Below are 22,395 nucleotides of genomic sequence, written 5' to 3'. Positions count from 1 at the left end.
GCTGCCCCTTGAGGGTCAATAGACAGCCAGTGTTGAGTGGATCAGATATGGTTTTCAGCCATGATCAGCTCTTCTTGAAATATATGTTATGGTTTCAACATGGACAGTGTTCCCTTCTTTCTTTTCATTACAATGCACTCTGCAAGCCCAGAAATGAAGAAGGCATTTTTCTTAATCCAATTAAAATGTATCAGGAAATTAGTATGAAATAAAAACCTTTCTCTGTGGACAAGGAAAGCTCGAATGGGCCCATATGGGGCAGTCTAGAATGCCTTCTCTCAGATGTACAAAACCTCCTCACACAACATCATCCTTTTATAAAGAGAAACAGAATGGGGACAAAGGAGATGGAGAGCATAACTCCAGACAAATTCAGTTACTACATTCTTCATGCACCAAGGTTTTGTGTACCAAGGCGATGCTTAAGCTCTTTCCTCCAAAGACCCTAAAATTTATGAACTTCTTTCATGACAAGCTGTAGTTCATTCCTGATTCTCAATAGCTCTGATATTTGGCCTTGACTCTTTACTCTTATATTAAATTTGCAATCACTTCTGACCAGAATATTTAGTTGAATGTGCGTGTGTTCTGAACAAAACTTTACCATTTCCCAATGAAGCCTGGAATAAGAAAGCATCATGTGCGGGTAAATGTTGTGTAAGTAGTGTGTGCTTAAGGGGAGGTTTTCAAATTTAGTCTGTTCATCCTATCCTTCTTGTTGGGTGACATGATGGTATTTGAGCATCCCTTTTGGGCTCTGAAGTTGAAACTGTATGCTGAGGGCGGCATACAGCAGCAAGATAGAAGGTCCCTGATTCTTTTTTAAATTTTTATTAATTACACTTTATTTACTTTGTATCCCCCCTGCAGTTTTCTCCCTCCTCCCCTCCCAATCCCTCCTTTCCTCCTCCTTCTCCACTCATGCTCCTCCCCAAGTCCACTGGTAGGGGAGGTCTTCTTTTCCTTCCTTCTGAGCCTAGTCTGTTAGGTCTCATCAGGAGTGGCTGCATTGTCTTCCTCTGTGGCCTGGTAAGGCTGCTCCCCCCTCAGGGGGAGGTGATCAAAGAGCAGGCCAATCAGTTCATGTCAGAGACAGTCCCTGTTCCAATTATTATGGAACCCACAGGAGACTGAACTGTCATGGGCTACATCTGTGCAGGGGTTCTGGGTTATCTCCATGCATGCTAATTGGTTGGAGTATCAGTCTTAGGGAAGACCCCTGTGCCCAGAATTTTTGGATCTGTTGCTCTCCTTGTGGGGCTTCTGTTCTCTCCATATCTTACTATTTCCCACTTCTTTGATGAGATTCCCAGGTCCCTGATTCTTGTAAGGTCAACAAGTTTTTTTTTTTTTTTTAACCTCTCTTTTATTGGTAAGATCCATGCCTCTTTCATACATCTTGTTTAAGTGGTCTGGATACTATGTCATTTTCAGATCTTTCATTGTGTGACTCTTCTTGAAGGGACATGAACAAATGTTTCTTTGCCTCAGATAGATCATAAAGAAAGAGTTACACCCAAGTCTGTCTTGTCAAATCAATAGCAGAATCTTTGGTGGAACTACTGGACACCCATGCATAGATCTCCAGAGATACAGCGCTTGTGAGTTATCAGCCATGATGCTATGGGCTTTTAGTAGTAGAATTGCTTGAATCTGCCCAATATTCCTGTAAGTGTTCCCAATGAACTCAGTTGTTTGACAGTCTAGATGAGTGGTTTTTTTTTTTTTTTTTTTTTTTTTTTTTTTTTTTTTTTTTTTTTCTGTGTCATTGGTCTCCTATTTGGGGAGAATAGACATCTGTTAATATCTCTGTAGGAAAAGTTATGCGACAGCTTTTTTATAGCTATCCCCTATCATTTAACAACATTAGCAGCATACAATGGCTAAGATATGAAATCAGCCTAGGTCCCCATTAGGAGTTAAAGGGATAAACATGTGACACACATATGTTTGTATGCAATGGAATGTTATCTAGCCATTAAGAAAATGGAGTCCTGACATCCACAACAAAAATTGGTAGGAGTAAAAGACATGGCAACAGGTAAAATAAAGCAAACACAGAAAGGTTGAAGGGTATGTCATCTTGCTATTCCAGGTCCACTTCTTTCCTTGGGGGTATCCAGGAACCATTTTGCACAGATGCTGGACTTGAATGAATGAAGCTTATCCAGATTATCCAGGTGAGTGGCTTAGCAGGATCTTGATTCAGCAGTGAGTATGTGGGTGGAGGGAGAAAGCCTTCTCTGAGATAGTTTTCAGTGAGACAGCTGTCTTTTATTGAGGAGAATAAGGGCTGTGTAGACCTTGGGGAAGTGGGTAGAGGTCTTTAGAGTGAGTGTACATCAGTGTCTAGGGCTGAGGTGCTTGGAATGTTTAATTTGCATGGAGAAGAATTCTAGGTGTTAGCTGGACATTGCCTTAACAAGGAAATAGGAAGTTATAACCTGAAACCTGGCCACCAGGCTAGGTGACTACCTCAACAGTGGCAGAGGTAGGGATCACCAGGCTATGTGCACTGGGATATGCAGGCCCCAAACAGGAGGCGAATAGCCTTCACTCCTGCTGGTCTCTTGGGGTTTGTTCACATTTTGACCTGACTCTTGCTCTGGATGGTTCTTTGGTCCCATAGCTCACTTGTCCCACATCTCTCCCTTTTTTGTTTCATAAAGGGAAGTTGTCATCACTTTCTGATGTGGAAGCTGAGAAAAGTCCATCCAATTGCAAAGTAGTGATTGACCGAGGCTGGGAAGCCTGTGGTGGGAAGATAAAAGAAGAGCAATTTTGATCAATAAGTACTATATGTATGTATAGAGAAATTACATTGAATGTCTCTAACAGGTACGATTCATGTATCATAAACGAAAATGAAAGATAAAAGAAAGACACAGCTCACAAACTGTTCATCTAAGAAAGACAGGAGACTTTCCATCAGGTTCACTTTCTAGTGTTGAACCCTCAGTGCTAGACACTTCAGAGTGTGGAGTTATTTCAGTGTAAAGGTTGCAGTGGGATCATTAGGCAGTTACTGAACATCGTCACGGTAGTTTTTCCTTCTTTGCTTTCCTGATTACTTTTAGGGAAAAAGTACTGAAACCTAATTAAGTTGGAATAACACAAATTTAAAATATACACTCTATTAATGGGGACTAGGTTGCAATGCAAATTTTATGACTAATTTAAAAATAATGCCATTTCAAGAACTGTTTCTCGCCCCCACCCCCGCCTTTGAGTTAGACTAGGAAAAACTAGTGCTTTAATTACAAACTAGACAAATACAGTGTGTGAAGTCCTGCTTAGTGGGTTCAGATATAATGAGCTTTTGGAAGTCAATGAGAAGGAAAATGATCATTTTTTTGTGGGTTTGCTTCCTGGAACGTTACTTGCATTTGTTTGGTGTACTTTTAACTATTAAGATGTGAAGTCACTGTGTTCAAGTGTAAGGCAGAAAAACAGCTGATTCCAATATAGACAACTTCAAGCTCCACTTGCCTGGAGGTATTGGCTTCTTGTATGGTCCAGCCTTTGGCTGGACAGTCTGCATCTTCATAAGGAACAGAGGAAAACCTAGGCATGCCAGTTCTTCCTTCACACTGAGTGGTGAAGACCTCTTTTTTATATCAGCCAGTGTATTTTCTATTGAATGTTAATCTGAAAGTATGTTTTGTCCATATCCATGCTGTGTACATCCCCTGCTCTGATCTGCTTTTTTTAAAAAATGTATCTTGTTAAATTCTGTGGACATTTTTATTTCACCATGAACAGAATGAGAACATGTAAAGAAAGGATAGCATCACAAAGAGGATGTTTCCATATGTCACCAAGATGATTGACTATGGAACCTCTGTTCAGCTAGTAGCTCCTCATCCAGTTCTGCTGACTCTCTTTACTTCCTGAATTCATGTTCTAAGAAGGCAGAAGGCAGTGTTGCAGCTTTACCCCTTGGTATAAGCTCACATGTAGAAACTCTTCAAAAGACATTTGCCAAAATAACAGATGACCCTTTTATCTTCAGAGTGAAGTCTAGGCTCTTCTGCACAACATTCAGGAAACTTCAAAACCGGGCTTTAACCTTTTGTACTCTTTTATTTCCTCCTGTTTCCTGACAATTGCCTAGCAACCACATTGAAGCTATCATAAATTCCAAAGCAGACATGGGCTCTTATTCTTTGTGTTCTTGCTAAGGGTGCTAATGGTAAACCTTTAAGGCACATCTCTACTGACATCTCTGGGATGCTCTCCCTGGCCAAGCAATTGCTGGGGAATGAATTTAATAACAAACATTTATGGATTGACTACTCTGTTCCAGGAAGAGTACAATGGTGCACAAAGATTGCTTTTAGATGGAAGGACATGAGGCTGGAACAAAGAAAGGAGGACACAACAGAGTAGCCTGAGGGCAGCCATGTCAGTCTCAGAAACTCTGCCTATGGTATTTTTCAAGAAGAAAGAGTGAGCTTCTGGGATAGAGAATCAATAGATCTAAAAGCTAGCTGTTTCATTCAACAAGGACTACCTAGTCCTCATCCTCTTTGTGATTTCTCTTGTTTCCAACAGGAGAAACTGCTGTGTGTTCCCTGTGTGGCCCATTTTCTCTATGACCTCTGTGCATGGCTGGTACTCTGCCTCTCTGGCAGCTGTGAGCCCATCCTCTTTACCTGCTGGGGCAATTTCTACCCGATTGTAAAGAATTGGGTAAGGAGCTCCCGTTAGGAAGCTTTGCTGATGACTCTGTGCCCATCCCTAGCACTGCTTTTACCACTTACATTTTCTTATCTGTAAGTTAATTTTCCTCTTTATCTAACAGCCAGATGAGAATTTCATTGCAAATGCCCATGCTATTGAACTAGATAGAGCCTTTAAGAGTGAAGCTTTGGTTGGAATAGGACATCGAGATTTACTAACTTCCCCAGATAATGTTATATACACTGAACATCTTTTCTCTAGATCCTCAGTTCCCAAAGGCAAGCATATCTTTCTTAATCATCACAAGCTGTGCTGAGTGATGCACATTTGGGAGATAGACAATGTCTGACTATCAACTGAACAAAAGAAGGCAATGTTCCAAAGGGGTAGCAGGCCAGATTGTCTGACCTCCTTATCTACCCGACGTGGTTTCTTAAGCTTTCAGCCCAGATCCACCTGATCTTACCTCTCAATTTCTGCATTTCACAGATGGATTTTCATTCAATGTTAATCCTGTCCTAGTCTAGACCATCCTTGGAATTTATCTCTTGTATCGGCAATATTGTAACAAGTGATTATTTTATTTATTACACTTGTCTTTTAATGGCCTTCTGCCACCAAAATATAAACAGGATCAGCATAGAGATTCTTATCAATTTTGTTGATTGATAAATTTATATTTAGATTACACAGAATGGTGCATGGCACTTGATGAATGCTCAGTAAAGATTTAGTGAATAAATGAATGAATTTCCTGATATGAGTATATTTTGTCTACTTTGTACATTTGAATTGAATTCATGCACTGGTGCTCTCTTCCATGTTGAATCAATTTCGCCAAATATTTGTATCATAATATATCTACTCACTAGCTACCTTGCTGGATGCCCCTACTACCATTCTCTTGCCAGACCACCATTTCAGATATACCCAGGACTAGTTCCTTTTTATATCCTCAAAACATCATTGGCTGTCCATTCCTAATCTCTGAGTGATTAGGAAAGTATTGTTTGTTTTAAAAGATCTTTTTGATGGAAGCCCATTTCTTATCGCTTATTGATTATATTGTAAGGTTGGGCAAGGAAGCCTCTACTTCTTGCCTGGAAAACACAGAGCTCCTCTGGGAAATCAAGATGGCATGCACTGGAGTCATTGCCACAGATGGCCTTCATCACCATATCTTCCTAAATGGTTGTCATTTGGGCAGCCAGTTGGGGGAGAGTTGCTGGCTTCGGAGGCTTTCTGGCTTATTAACAAGCTACTTGGCTGAATCTTTTTACCTTGAGGTCACTGGTTTGCAAATAGCCCAGATTCCTGGTGATAAAAAGTGCTTCTGTTTGACAGATGGGCTACAGTATGTCTGAAAATGATGTATGTTCAAGACAGGGCCTAGTGAAGGATTACTTCTTGTTCTTATGTGAAAAAGACTCACACTTCTAAGGCAGAAGGTAGGACTCAGTCTTTTTTAGAGGTTGCCTGACAGCAAAGATATTGTGGATTTAAGGATGTCTGTGTAAGATGAATATCTTTTTCTTTTCTTTCTTATTCTTTTTTTCTTTTTATTACTTATAGTTTATTCACTTTGTATCCCAGCTGTAGTCCCCTCCTCCAACCCCTCCCAATCCCATCCTCCCTCCCTCTTCTTCTCCTATGCCCCTCCCCCAGTTCAATGATAGGGGAGGTCTTCTTCCCAATCAATGTGACCCTAATCTATCAGGTCTCATCAGGACTGGCTTCTTTGTCTTCCTCTGTGGACTACTAAGGCTGCTATCCCTCAGGGAGAGGTGATCAAAGAGCTAGCCCATGAGTTCATGTCAGAGACAGTCCCTGTTCCTATTATTGGGGAACCCTCTTGGACACTGAGCTGCCATGGGCTACTTCTGTCCAGGGTTTCTAAATTATCTCCTTGCACGGTCCTTGTTTGGAGTATCAGTCTCAGAAAAGACTCCTGTGCCCAGATTTTTTTGGTTCTGTTGCTCTCCTTGTGGAGCAGCTGTTCCCTCCAGGACTTTCTATCTTTTTTTTTTGTTTTGTTTTGTTTTTTGACCATTGGTGTCAGGTTCTAAATTGTGCATGCTTCTTTTTTTAAAAAAAATTTATTAATTACACTTTATTCATTTTGTATCACCTCATAAGCCCCTCCCTCTTCCCCTCCCGATCCCAACCTCCCTCCCCTTTCTGCATGCATGCCCCTCCCCAGTCCACTGATAGGGGAGGTTCTCCTCTCCTTTCTGATCTTAGTCTATCAGTTCTCACCAAAAGTGGCTGCATTGTCCTCTACTGTGGCCTGGTAAGGCTGCTCCCCCCTCAGGGGGAGGTGATCAAAGAGCAGGTCTTTCTATCTTAAGAAAATAAGAAAGCCAATGTGGGAGGCAGGTGGTAGAATCAGCAGGATGATAAAGAAGAGTAGATACCAGATTGGGCTTCATGGTTCCATACATTTGCATTTCCATACATTTCTGACTGCTGACAGATTTCTGGGATAATAAGAAACTAAATTTCAGACATTTTCATAAACTAAAAAAAAAAAAAAAAAGATGTAATACTGTTTTTATTGTCAATACTGACCCTCAGGGATGCCAGTTGCATAAGAACTGTGAAATACTAGAGAAATGGAAACTAGATTGCCCAGTAACTGAGCTCCTTCCTTCTTAAGGACAAGATGGAAACTTCTTGTTTCCTTGTTTAACCTGAATTTTACGTTGAAAGATAAAACAGTTCTGCTCTCCTTGACTCAGACAGAACAGAGAGGTGTGAACTGGAGGTCATCTCTTGTCTAGCTGATGGAGGCCATGAATCCTCCACCTACAGATGCCATCTGGCTTATTTGCTCTAGATGTTGTGTACTCAACTGGAACAAGGCCTCTACATATGCCACTGGTACATAGAAGAAGTGGTTTGCCTTCTAGTCCCTTTGGAATTTGGTTTTCCCCATTTGTACCAGGTTGAATACTGGGTAGGAATCTAGGAGCAGATAGGGAAAGTCAAGCATCCTTGAGTTAAATGGTAGAGTAGACTATACTGCACTGTAGTCATGCTTTTCCCAGCAGACTTAGCAAAAGTAAGGATCTGTCTGCAGTATCATCCTGTGTCTGTTAGTTAATTCTTTACTACGGGGGAGTGAGAAGTCAGTATTACCAAGTCCACATTGGTGCATTCATATAGAAACATTAGAAAAATAGCAAAGAGTTGTCTTAAAACAGTTACACACTTTACATGAAATAGAACCTTTATTAGGAGGGTTATACTCAGCACTACTCTAGTAATTTTATTAACTGCTTTCTCTGACAATTTCATGAATGTATTTCATGCTTCCATGTCATGCTCACCACCACCCTTTCTTCTTTTCTTCTTACCCCCATCAACTTGCATATTAAAATAAATTTTTTTTCTACAAAACATGCAGGTTGCAAAAATTTTATTTACAGAAATTCTTTGCTTGATACTTATATTAATAAGAAAGTAGATAATCAACTAATACCATAATAACAAGAAGAATTTAAACTGATTCATAGCATATTCTTTGACTGGTATATTACAGTTACCATCATACATTTTGTTCTCAGTCTTATACCAAAAATGATGTTTCTCTGGGGCTGGGGAGATGGTTCAGCAGGTAGAAATGCTTGATTCTCAAAATAAAATAAAAAACCCCAACACCCATTTTCAAAGCCCAATATGCATGCCTGCGTCTGTAACTCCATCACTGTGGGAATGGGGTGGACAGTAATAGGAAGGGTGTTGGGGCTTGCTGGTCCAGCCTATCTCCAGATTCACTTAGATTCTCTCTCTACAATAAAGTGGAGAATGAGAGAGCAGGACACCAGACATGCTTCTATACCCCCTGCCTGTATTCAGGGGTGCATTCTCTTAAACATACACGAATGCATCCCACACACATGTACCTTATACATACAGAGGAAATTTAAGTAAACGATAAGTGCAGAAAAAAAAATCACAGTAAGACGTATTAGCACCAAGTTATTAAAAGGTTGTATTGTGTAGTGAGAATTTTGGTTTCTTAAAAAAAAACAGTTATGTTATGTAAATATGTTTTTGTTTTATTCCCAGGTGTGGGATATAGGGCTGTTTCAGATTGTCCACAGTTTTTAACTATGGTTGTCTTATGTTCTAAGAGGGGTGTGAATTTTGCCAGCTGCAAACCCTGTTATGTTATATGAATATGTTTTTGTTTTAAACCCAGGTTTGGGATATGGGGTTGCTTCAGATTGTTCACAGCTGTTAACTATGATTGTCTTATGTTCTAAGAGGGGTGTGATTTTTTTTTTTTTTTGCCAGCTGCAGATAATTTAATTTTGGAGAGAGACATGAGAGGACCCAGAGCAGCTGGTCCCATTGCTGCTAGTCACTGCTGCTGCTGGTCCCTGCTGTTGCTGGTCCCTGTTGCTGGTGGTCCCTTCTGCTGTACTTGCTATTTCTGGATAACTGGTTTGTCGGTTTGCTGGATTGCTAGATATTTTGATGATGAAGATTGGACTTGCCCCCACGAACCTGATGCCCCTAATCAGGAGGAAGTAGTCTAAAGACGTCTGCACCCTCTTTTCCTTCTAATTTTTTTTTCTACCTAGAGTTGGGGGACTGGGTGGGATTAGGGTAGAATAGGGATTGGAAGGGTAGTAGATATAAGAATCCAAGTATGCCTACAATGTTGTCTTTCTTAGGCTATGGTAGGTACTTGGGTTTGGATACTGAGCCTTCTTTCTGATGTAGAAATAAAAATGACCTTGCAGGGTCACTGTGGATTTTAAATGAAGTAATGTATATTAAAGTGTATGTAGCAAACAGTACCTGGTCCAGAATTAGAAATTAACAATGATCTGTTTATCCATATTATATTCTAATGTGACTATAATTAATATGTATTACTTCATTAATCAGAAGTCCAATCAATACTACAAAGAGAGAAGGGGTAGGAGTGGGCAGGCAAGTTTTCTGACAAACAAGACATCAAATGACAGTACTGCATATCTGCCTCACCATTGGCTAATAAATATTAGCTTAATAACAAATCAGTGGCTGTATCAGAATGAATTGTTGCAAGAAGTTTCATTTATAAGGGTTTTTAGAAGAGACTTGTTTATAAATCAGAAAGCCCTCATGTCTCGAAGAGATTAGAATTAGAGGATAGTGCTCCACTACTCTGTGGACTGTCCACACTACATCAACACTGTCATGGGTAGTGATGATCTCCAAGAAGACTGGATATCGTCTAGCTGGGTGTTGGAGCTCACCTCTTTTTCAACTTCTTGATCCCCTTCTACCGTTCTAGGCTGTGAGTCCATGAGACACAGAAAGCTGTTTCCACATTCATGTCCTCCTAGGATCTGTCACAAACCGAAAATTCAAATGAGATACTTAATTTTGCACCTCTCATCTTTTTCTAGGTCTACCCACAGAGGCATGATGACCTTATAATGCCCCAGTTGTCTGTGATGCAGCCCATGGTATCTGGGAGGGTACCCAGGAAGTCTCAGTGTGTACAGAAAGAAGGAAACTGGGTCTCACAATGGAAAAGAAAGCACCACCTTAACATTTGACCATGTGTCTCAGAAGACTGCTACCTGAGAGAATCTTATGAACTCATTCAATGTGTTTTGTCATCTGTAAATAGGTATAAGGAATCACTTATCACAGCCTTGGTGGGAGAATGAAATGATGACCAGCTACAAAACATGTTTGTTATATGCACCAATGATGTTTTTTATTCTTTACCTCATCCATGCTCTCTTTATTCTTGATGCCTGTCCATAGCAGTCTTCCGTCTTGTGTTTTACTCATCTATTTCACTTTCCTGAAAAAAAAAATCTTATTTTAATAATTTGTTTCCTTCTCAGTTAGACCTAACCCAAACCCAAAGCAAGTCTGTGAAGAGTATAGGGTTGGAAGATAAAAAGAAAGAAAGAAAGAAAGAAAGAAAGGAAGGAAGGAAGGAAGGAAGGAAGGAAGGAAGGAAGGGAAAGAAAGAAAGAAGGAAAGAAAGAAAGAAAGAAAGAAGGAAAAAGGAAAAACCTGCTTCATATTCTGCCCCTTTCTATAACTTTTTCTCTCCAAACCCCACCATGGTTCATTTCTCTATTTACTCCCTGATCCTTCAAATATTTCAAGTTATAGGCTCAAATCTACAGGTTCAAAGATAAGATCCACTAACAAGTGAGAATATGCTGCCTCTGTCCTTCTAGATCTGGTTTACCTCACTTAGTGTAATGTTTTTAAGTCCATTTATTTACCTGTCAATTTTGTAGTTTCATTTTTTTTTGTCAGCCCTGGACACATGCAAATAAGAGCAATGATAAATAGAATGAGAAAAGAACATGAATTTTGGTGAGAGAGTGGATACCCTAAAGGAATTGGAGAGGATGGGGGTGGAGTATAAGATATGTAGGTGAAGAATTTATGTATGAAGTTCTCAAAAAGTCTCAATTATATTTTAAAAAAAGACAAAAAGAAATATGTAAGCAAAAATTACTGATGGGAGGTATATAGTTAAAGCATGTGTGTATGGAAGCTGAGACTGAAAAGAATGAAGAACTTTCTTTTCAGATGGTGATAGGAAGAAGTGAAACCTGGACCAACTCCATGTTTGAGGGCAAAGTGCTGTTCTTATTTGACCTGTTTTCCCTTAACTAGAAGGACAAAAATATGACATATAGTTTAGAAATGAGTTCTATTTTAAATTTCTGCTTTGAAAACAAACAAAAAATCTGTACTTTTTTAATATGTTATTTTTTTGTGGAAATAGTTAAAAACTAAATTTGTTGGTCTTTGGATGTTAGGCCAAGGCCAAATGGCCATTCTGTGTGCTGGCTAGCACAATCATTGTGGCTGGTGGGCAGTATTCTTGTAGGAAACCAAATAGGAGCTGGCCAGATGCATTGGCAAAGGATGTCTGGAAGGCTTCTGTATTAAAATAAATCATAGTGATTGAGACATCCTAGGAACTGAAGTCTTGATGGCAGCAAAAAGGAACATGCCGGTGTGTTTTGGGAGGCGGGTACCATATTGTGAGGAGCACAAAGGATGCAAACCCCTCTTTATGCCCCCAACGCAAGAGATTCAGAAAACACAGGAAATGTATCCTCACCATCACCAAGCAGGCTGAGCCATGGGCAAAGTATTGTGAACTGGGCGTTGGATCAGGCAGCAATTTGATTATGATTTGGCAGGCCCAAGACTCCAAAGTAATTTTGATCCTGCCCCAATCACAAGTGAGTATAAAGTCATAAAATGAGAGAGCTGGAATGGCAACCATTCCAACCCCTTCATTTTATAGATGAACCAGACACATGGGCACATGGGAAGAGCAGGAGGTTGAGGGAACTTTCTTAAGTTGGGATTTCTATCTGTTTACTTGCTGGTCATGTGACTTTGGGCACTGTCCCTCAGTGGCCATGTGCCCTAATCTGCTCATAAGTGGCATGATCATAGCACTATTTCTTTCACAGAACTGAGTATCCTTGATCTGTGGATATAAATCTGAGCAGGCCACCTGGCACAGAAAATTCATGGCCTATATCATGGTAGAAGCAACATGCCCAGGGACATATAGCTGGCAAATGGCTGAGCCAGAGTTTGCATTAAAAGTTCTAATTTCAAATCAGTGTTTTTACCTTTATATCTCTTTACCTCACAAATAAAAATGAGCATATATATACTCACTGGCATGGGTTAGGTAGCCTGGACAGAGAGAGAGAGAGAGAGAGAGAGAGAGAAAGGACATCATAATATCCTTAAGCACTGGGCCAGGAAGTTGATCTGGGATGTTCATTCCAACCTTTAGTTTACAAACTAAGAACAGTCATCACCTCCATGTCTTCTAGACGAGGATGATGTGAAGGGAAGGACATTGTTTTTGTTTTGTTTTGTTTCTTATGCATTGGGTTAATTGCAGCTTTAATGTAAGCCATCTTGGGGTTGTGGTAGGGTGCATTCTAACTTGGTCCTCACTTTAAGCCAACAAACTTAAATGATGTATCATAGTTTTAACCATTTAGTAGAGCAGTATAGAACATTGATCTATCTCTATATCTAGCTGCCTTGCTCTTTCCTGATGACCCTCCAAAATCTATGATTACTTCTTAACATCAACCAACTCTAAGAATTAATTTGATTACTTAGTTTACTCAATTAGCATATATTGAGGTTTTACGCATAGCTGTAGAACCAAGACAGAACTATTAAATCTCTCTAGCTGAGTTGACTTGCACTGTGAAAAGAGTTAGCTCTAGCCACCATGGGTATAAAGGACCATTTTTGATTCCCAGAGGATCTTAGAAGAGCAATAGCAGAAAGGTGAGAAGGGCACGAATGGGCCCCAAGAAGGAGTTACCAACTGGCTTGTGAGCAAGCCGGGTATAAAGTGCCTGTACAAAGCTACCAAGGCTATAAACCTACAGCACTGTGTATTTCAGAGTTTTAATAAATTGGAGAATGTATTGATACAACGCAGGAGAGATTACAATACTAAGCCATGAGAATTCAGGAGACAGGCAGGTACAGTAGGCTGTGGATAATGTTTTGGAATTGTTCATCTTGATAACTGAAGGAAACATGATGTTTCCCTATGCTTAAGAACATCTGTGTATCTTTGAATGACAAACAGATGTGAGATGCACATGTATAGATGTTCTAAACAAGCAGCAAGGGGTGGCCTAATTGGGCTTAGAACTTTGTGGAGAAAAATGACTCAACTAGTCTATGTCTTCATTTTCTTATCTGTAAGGTGGAAATAATTGAAATCCCCAGTTTATATGGTTTTTAAGAAATTAGTAATTGAGTTATATGAAACACATAAGACAATGCTTTTAACCTCACACAGCTGTTTTGGTGTTGTTACCTCCTCTTCCTCCTCATTGTTATTTGAATGTACTAGCATGAAAAAAGGTCAGAAAGAAGGTTTCCTAGATAACAAGTTGTATAATGATGAGGAACTTAGATTAGAAAGGGGTAGAGAAGGAAGCAGGGAGACAATTAATAATTAGTTTCATTGGGTGGAGAGATGGCTCAGCATTTAACAGCATTTGCTGATCTTTCAAAGTATGAGGCTTTGGGTTCCAGAATCCACCCATATATCACAACTGTTTGTAACTCCAATTACTGGGGATCTATTATCCTTTTCTGGCTTCCATGTGCACCAGACATGTATGTGCTCTACATACAGGCAAAACATGTATACATATAAAATAAAAGTAAATCTCTGAAAATCAGTTGTGTTAATTTTGGGGAGGTAAAATGAGGATCTGAAAGATAAAAAAGGTGATACAGAGTGATATAGAATGAGGACAGCTAGAGACTCTCTTATGAACTGGAATATCAGGCCACTTCATTAATGCGGATGTTGTATTGGTCTAGATTCTCCAGAGAAAGAGAAGCAACAAGAAATTATGTTTTCTATATTTTTTTGCTCTGTCACTGTGTTCATCAGTCTGTCTTCTATCTTATTCCCGTCTCATCTCAACGCCTCTTTATCTATGCCTATGTACTTATTTCTATATAATTTATCTATTCTCTCTCATTCTACTACTGCTTCTTCTCTCTCTCTGATAACCCAAAGACAGAGCTCTTTTTATTTCTGGCCTAGTATAACTATTGTGTATTAGTCAAGGTTCTCTATATGAACAGAACTTATAGAATGAATATATATTCATATATACATAAATATAAAAATTGTATATTCCCAAAAATATACAAATAGTATATTCATATAAAAATACATTCATATATTATATAAGTTATTAGAATGAAGAATAAGTTGTGGAAAAGGTAGTACAACAATGGCTGTCTACCTATAACCTAGTAGTTATTCAGTACACAAGGTTGGATATCTCAGCTGCTCTTCAGAATATGCCAGAATCCTTAAGAAATAGGCCTTGATGCCAGTGAAGGAATGGACTTGCCAGTGTGAGCAAGAGGAAACAAGTAAGAATGGTAAGCTTCCTTTCTCCATATCCTCTGCACTTATTCCTAATACAAATTGCAGTATTTTCTTTTACCGTTATAATAAAGAATATTCAGGAAGAATATCATGTAATTAAATTTTGCTCTACAGGGCAATGCTCAAGTCAAGACTTGACTCCTTGGATACAATAGTCATTTTTCATAAATTATTTCACTGTTACTTCTCTTATTGTGGGGAGATGGGAGGGTAAACCAAATCTGATTTAAGACTGTTCCTGACTTCTGTGTCTTCTGGAACTGGATGTAAAATTGTAAAGTACACACTCTGTAGTTCAGCTCCGTTTTATCTGTGTACAGTAACATCTTCCTTCAGAAGTTCTATTCTTGGCAGGAAGAATGGAGATGATGCTGCAAAGAGCCAAGTGAATTCTCCAGAAATGGGATTTGGCAGGAACATCTGTGACCACGATTTGGAACATCATTAGCCAAGAAGAAGCTAGGGTAAAAGAACTACACCTGTCAGAAATGCATAATACAGCAGCAAGAGGTTGGGCAGTGCCATGTCATTGGACCCAGGATTCTTGGTATTGATTCCAGAGAGTCACAAAGAGAAGAGGAAAGGTATGGAGAGCTACACCTTGTGTTGCCAAGGCAAGGGTATAATTATTTCTGAGAATGTACTAAAACCAAAGCTATTAAATTTGATCTTGGCTGGTAGGGTTGTAAGAAGAATATGATTTGAATTAAAGCTAGTGGTACCTTCAGAAGACTTTATAGTTTCAAGAAGTAAATACAAAAGTGGTATCAGGATGCATACATAGAGTTATTGCAATCTCAAGACTCCATATTTCTATATCAAAACTGCAGTGTTCTTGTGGCTTTTAGACTGTCATTCACTCATATTTGTGTGATCATAGGTTAGCTATTAGCCATATTAACATAGATGTTAAGGCATATTAACTAAGCATGGTTTTCATAACAAAAAGGATACTTTTACTTTACTCTCCCACAACCCAGAACTGAAGCAGCTATAATAATCAACTGATGAATTAGAAAGAAGAAAACAAACTTGTTTTGGTCTGTCTCTTCCCTATTTCAAATGTGTCTGTTAATGGAAAGGGTAGATTTTTTCTATTCATTCAGGGAGTGAATTCAGGGTAGATGAAAAAAAAATATAGGGTCATATTTCAGCCAGGATGGTTTAGAGCATGTTGTAATAACAAAAGCTTCAGTGGAAGTGCAGTGTCTCTGAGGTACGGGTTCTTCATCATAGGACCCAAGTGTATAGAGAGACTTTTTTTGACACACCGCTCTAATGATACCGATTGAAGCATGTCTCTCATTAAAGTGTGTTTGATGAAGCCTTAACCCCAATATGATGCCATTGTGAGTGGGACCCTTTGTGTGGTAATGAAGTTGAAATAAGGTGTGGGGTGGGAAACATCTATGATAGGATTTGTATCTTTAAAAGTTTGTATCAATGAACTTTCCACAGCCCTTCAATGTGAGGATGTGAGGACACAAGCCAGGATGAGGAGAATCTGTCCAAGCTTTTCCATGCTAGCCCCAAGTCTTAGTCTTAGATTTGAAGCTTCAGAATTAGGTTCTGTTGGTTAAGCCACCCAAACAACTGTCATTTTGTTCTGGAAGCCTGAACTGAAATGGTCTATAAAACATATCAATTTTGTAGCAGTAGACAAAAGATAAGGCAAACCCTCTGACAACAGAGACGTTCTTCAGGTGTTATCCTCAGTCTCTTTTTGTGCTTCATTACCTCCCAAAGTCACATGACCACTCCTGAAATCAGAATGGTGGAGGATTCTAATATTTTTGTTTGTTTGTTTTATATATATTTTTTTCAAGTTAGGGTTTCTCTGTGTGGCCTTGCCTGTACTGGACTTGCTTTGTAGACCAGGCTGGCCTCAAACTCACAGAGATCCACCTGTCTCTGCCTCTCTTAGTGCTCGGATTACAGACATGTGCCACTGCACCTGGCTTGGATTCTAATATCCATGTAGGCACCAAATTTTAAAATATTTGCATGTTTTTTGTGCTGTGCTAACCCAAGGTATTATTCCCAAGTTATATTCAGAAGGCAGAAGGGATCTGTCCAATTAGCTAGCCAATGAGATTATGTTTCTAGATGATATCCTCTAATAGAGAGATCAATAGTTGTAGTTTGAGCTACATTTTTCTATTTTGTAACTTTTTTTTAATTCTAAAGAGGAAGCAAAAAATTTTGTATGCTGATCTCAGCAAATTTTTTTTAAGTGATCAGAAAAGTAGAGACTGGGGATTAGGAAAGAAACAGTATATTCTTTGGTTGCTCACTTGCAGTTCAACTCAATATCCAGCTGTATATGTGATGCTTTGTTTGTTTTCTCTTAGAAAAATCCATGTAAGATAGTGCTACTATTTTCAATTTACAAGATGGCAAATTGAGGCTTCATGGTTTTATACAGGCCACTGAAGGTATAAAGAGATCTAAGCCCACATAGGTCTGTCTAAGGCTTCCCTGCCTAAAGCAGATACGTTAATCTCGGAATGGAAACAAAGACATAAAGAAATGGAAAAGGGATGTTATTTTTCCTGGAGGGTTTGATGGTAGCATTCAGGTTACTCTATGGAGGAAGAATCTTGCAGTATAACTTCTTGAGTCTTCCAACTTGTGTCCATCCATTTATGAATATGTGTACTTACCCAGGTGGCATTTATTGAGCACTATATGTACAACCATTACAGTAAATTCTTAGAATATAGCTATGGATGGAATGAGGTGGATCCCTGCTTCTGTGTACTTATATATTTTCAAAGGAGACAGTTGCTCAGGTATCAACCATAAGTACAATGAATGCCACCAAAAAGAAGTGAGACATGTGAAAGCTAATCCTCTCTTTTGGACCAATCATAGCTCTCAGACAAGGTGGTGCTTAATTTTTAGGTCTTTTGGCGAATCACAGAGCAATGGCTATTGGTTTGTGACCAGTCTGGTTTCCACTTGGAGCCTCCATTTCATCATCTCATTCCTCAAAGAACTCACAGCTGAGGAGCTGAGTACTGGAACATGTTAGTGGGTCTGAAAGCTTCTGTTGGCCCTCATCAGCTCCATCGTAGATCAAGATAGGTTGTGGCTGCCATGTCATGACTGAATAGCTCTTTAAACCTCAAACTTGGAGTTAATCCTCAAATGCATATGTTTATACTATGTAAATATAGGGTCTTTGGGAGGTAACTTGGATTAAATAAACCCATCAGGAAGGAACCCCCTCCCCATACTAGAAGTCGTGATAATTTGAGAAGAGAGACTTGAACTAACATGTGCCTTCTCTTTCTCACTATGGAACACCTTCTTATATGATTTAATATAGCAGGAAAGTCCTCACTAGATGTTGAACAGATGCAGAGGTACATTCCTGGACTTTCCAGCCTTCTGAACTATGAGTCTAACTATGTATGAGTTACCCTATTCAATAGAAAAATAAATAAACAGCAAGACCTTGATTCTTAGGTTGAATTAAGAGCCATTTCCATCATTATTCAGAGACACTGAGGCTTGCAGAGTTAGTATGGGAGACCACAACAATTACTGCAGTTAAGGCAGAACTGCAAGTTTTTCTTAAATAATTCTAGGCTTTAATTTCCACCTGCGCCACCTCTCCTGTGCCCAGTTAGACAATACTTCCAGTCTCAAATTGTCAATTACACCCTCACAACAGCCTCTGCCATACTTTCAGGTGGTTTGGAATAACTTCAAGGCTCTGTATAGCATCCAATACTTACTACTGTGACAGCGTGTCTTAACACTGGTAAAACACTAAAATTAACCATGAGTTTTAAGTCAATGTCTATCCTATCTTCAGCAGTTTTGGTTCTAGTGGTCTGGTATAGGCATTGAGTATCATCAAGTTTTAAAACGTGAATTAATTATTTTTAAAACATAATATTTTATTAATTTAATACATGCATATAATATGTTTTGATCACATAGTCCCCTTCTGCAAGATCCACCCTTCCCCCATCTAAATTTCATGCCTGCTTGTTCTCCATGGTTTGTTCAGCCTGCTTTTTTATAGAATCTGGGACTACTAGCCCAGAGATGACATCACCCATAATGAGCTGGGCCCTTCCTTGTCAATCACTAATTATAAAATGCCTTACAGGCTTACCTACAGCCTGATATTATGGAGGCCTTTAGTTGTGTCAAGTTGACATAAAACTATCCAGAACAAGCTCTTAACCAATGTCTTCTTTAACCCCCAATAATAACCGAATAATTAGAAAGAGACATACATTTTAGGACATTGAAAAAAGCTCATTGAACAAGAACCTCGGCTCTATTTGTATATTTTGGGTGATCATGGACCCACCACATGAACAGCATGCTGTTCATCAGAAGTCACAGCCTCTCTACCAGCCTTAGGTTCTTTAACTACAAAGTATTGCTAAGGCTATCTTATGCTGTGACTTCTGCAAGGGAGAAAGATAACGGTGTGAGATGGTAAAAATAGTGATCTCTGCATCTAGATTATAGATGTTGGTGCTCAGCTTTCCCATTAACTGCTTGGGCCTCACCAAATGACATGATTTTTTTGTATCTCTGATTACTCATCAGGAAGAAAAAAAAGAAATAATGATGCCTACAGTAGAGATTTCCTGAAAGACTTAAGGGTGTTGATTTTAGGGAAGTTCTTAATATAGACACAGCACAGAGTAACTTAGCCAAAATATTAGTTGTTGTTATTGCTATTCAATTACATTAGTATTACATTTAAATGAATTACTTTTTTCTATCACTAATACACCACAATTACAGACTGTAGACATTGTAGTAGGCTTGATCATCTGCCAGCTAACAAACACTTTGAATTGTTGTTGATTACAATAGGTGTGTTCAGCACAATAAAACTGGCTTAGTAGTTATTTGAAACCTTCAACCATTCACCAACCTTTTCCAAAAACAGTGCTATATTGGGATCAGGAGAACTGTATTGTCCCCTCCCTTTTTTTCCTGCTGTTTATTTGCTGGGAGATATTAATCATGACTTATTTCTTCAAAGCCTCATCTGAAAAGGGCCACATCCTTTCTTCTTATACAGCAGGATCTTGCATGAGTTACAGAAAGTAGCCAAACAAGTATTTAATAAATGCTAGGTATGTCCCCTGAACAAGGTATGTGCACCAAATCTTTGTTGTGAACAAAGTACCAGAATAGAAGAATATGAATATGTCTTTCTTCTAGACTCTGGCTTCTGAGAAAGCCATTGTATTTATGCAGTGGAGGCAGCTGTAGTTTTCTGAATAGCTGAAAAAATTGGCCAAAGGAGGCCACAGCGGGGCAGCTGGGATGAGAAAGCCATGAATGAACAAAATGTGAATAAGCTATTCAGTGGTGAGGGCTTTTGGAGAGTAGAGTATCTGGGCTTAGTTGTTAGCTTCCTAAGGGCTCCTGTTTCCACTACAGTCTTTGTAGGCCAACTCAAATACCCAGGTCTCTGGATTACAGCAAAGAGTGTTTTCAGCATTTAATTGTCAAGATGAATAGGATAGTTTTAGAATCATGACACAAAAATGACCAGTGTAAACTCAGATTTTTTAGATCATCCTTTCATTCTTCGGTCAAAGTAGGGTATGCATGGGCTAACAACAAACGTTTATCCTGGAAGGTCAGGTACCAACACAGATCACCCTGTGCCTCTAATTCCTTCATTCATATGCAACTCACAGGACAAATGCTATATCCCTGGTTTGGGCTGGGATGTTAGGGAGAGAAAGGTGAGCAAAAAAGTCTGCTTCTTTGGAGCTGTCAATAGGAAGCAGGTGATAGCAAATGCTCCTAATTATCTTTAGAAATTTCCTACCTGGCATTATATTTACGTCAAGCTGGCCACACAATGTTTGCTTGTAAAATTGAATATCCAAGTTTACAGGACTTGTGTGATTGTTAGTGGACTAGAAAATGCCTCTCCATCAGCTGTCATTTTGAGTGACTTGATACCATATTTAAGTAACTACAACTGCTTGGTGTGCATCAGGTGTGTGGTTGTTAGGAAAAGAAAAGTTACTTTCCTTTAGACATGAGGTCACTGGGAGGCTGTCATACCATGGTGGATGGATACCCATGTGTATATGGGAATTCCTACTTAGACGACAGAGATCATTAATAACAAAAATCAGAGGTCATAAAGTTGGGAGGGCTATAGAGTAGAGGGACACTATATTTTGTAGTGCTATTACATACATGTTTATGCCCTATTTCCTCTACCTTTTTACTATGTTACAATTTTGTTATCTTTGTTGTTGGCTTCTTTTGTAAGATATTTGAGTACTTTTGTTAGTGTGCCTGTAAAGTTAAAAGTGGCAGATGGATATGATCAATAAACATTGTATAATATATGAAATAGTCTATATATAAAATATTTAAAAGATTTGTATACACTATATCATTTACATCCTATTTTATAACCTTTGTGGTTTAATTATAAAAATCTGCCAAACTACCACATAATTGTATTAAAAAATATGAGTTCCAAAATTAAAAGGATCTTATAATTAAAAAGAAAAGAAAATGCCTCTCATTCTCATCAGGATTTCTCTTCAAATTGCTTGTTGACACAGCTGGCATTGTTGTGTAGATTAATTTAAATGGCTTTGGCTGGTTTTAGTTAAAGCCACTGCTTCTCAACCTGTGGATTGCAATACCTTCGGGGGTCACATATCAGATATCCTACATATTAAATATTTACATTGGGATTCATAACAGTAGCAAAATTACAGTTACAAAATAGCAACAAAAATAATTTGATGGCTGGGGTCATCAAAACATGAGGAACTGTATTAAAGGGTTATAGCATGAGGCAGGATGAGAACCACCAAGTTAAAGGAAACTTTAATAAGACTTATGAGGATTGAAGGTGTGATCAGGCTGTTCCCTCATTGTAGAGTCACAGTTCAGTTGGGCTACATCTTCAGGTAAGACAACTGTGTTCTTGTTTTTAGCATTGCTGGATTATAACAACCATGGTTTTTCCAGAGTAATACCTATAGTATTTTTATGCTTATAGTCTGAGTGTTACCAGCCCACACCACTTGCCTTTTCATACAGTACCTTTATTCTGCAAATACATTCTTCATCAAGCTGTCACAAGGTTCTTCTTTTTTTTTTTTGTCTCTGTTGCTGCTTCTTAGATTCATTGAAAGATATGAAGGAGCTTCTTTTAGTAATATTCTCGATGCAGAACTAACATGGAGTAAATCTACCAAAACATCAGGCGCTATTAATACTATTCAGTTAAATTAGTATTACATTTAAATTAAGTAGCATTGCTACTATTAGCTTGCTTACACTTATAGACTGTAGGGTTATAATGTGCTTTGCCAGCTGCCAGACAGTATGGACAGAAGGGTTCAGTGACATAATGAAGATAGAATATCTAGAACATTGTCTGATGATGGTAAAGAAAAGAGAGAAAAGATCGGGAAGTATAGGGCGAAGGAGACATTGCCATGAAAAACAGAGCTGATAAATCAAGACATCTTCTGCATGTGGAAATTCCTTCTTCAAACAGCTAACGTATGAGAGAGCAAGATTAACAGAGTTAATTTTGTAGGGGCATTTTAAAGAATGAAATAACATATGCTATACACCAGAGAAAACAAGAAAGAGGAAAAGCCATCCTACTATGGCATGAGGTTGGTAAAACTTTGATTAGGACATAAATGGATAATGTGGTAAAAATGTTATGATCTATCTGGTAGTCAAAAGAAAGGAAAACTCACTGAAAGTTATTACAGAATGTA

Source organism: Meriones unguiculatus, chromosome 8 (genome assembly GCF_030254825.1).
Source record: "Meriones unguiculatus strain TT.TT164.6M chromosome 8, Bangor_MerUng_6.1, whole genome shotgun sequence".
NCBI classification, from domain to species: Eukaryota; Metazoa; Chordata; class Mammalia; order Rodentia; family Muridae; genus Meriones; species Meriones unguiculatus.
The sequence above is the reverse complement of the archived record's forward strand: the minus strand, read 5'-3'. Positions refer to the sequence as shown.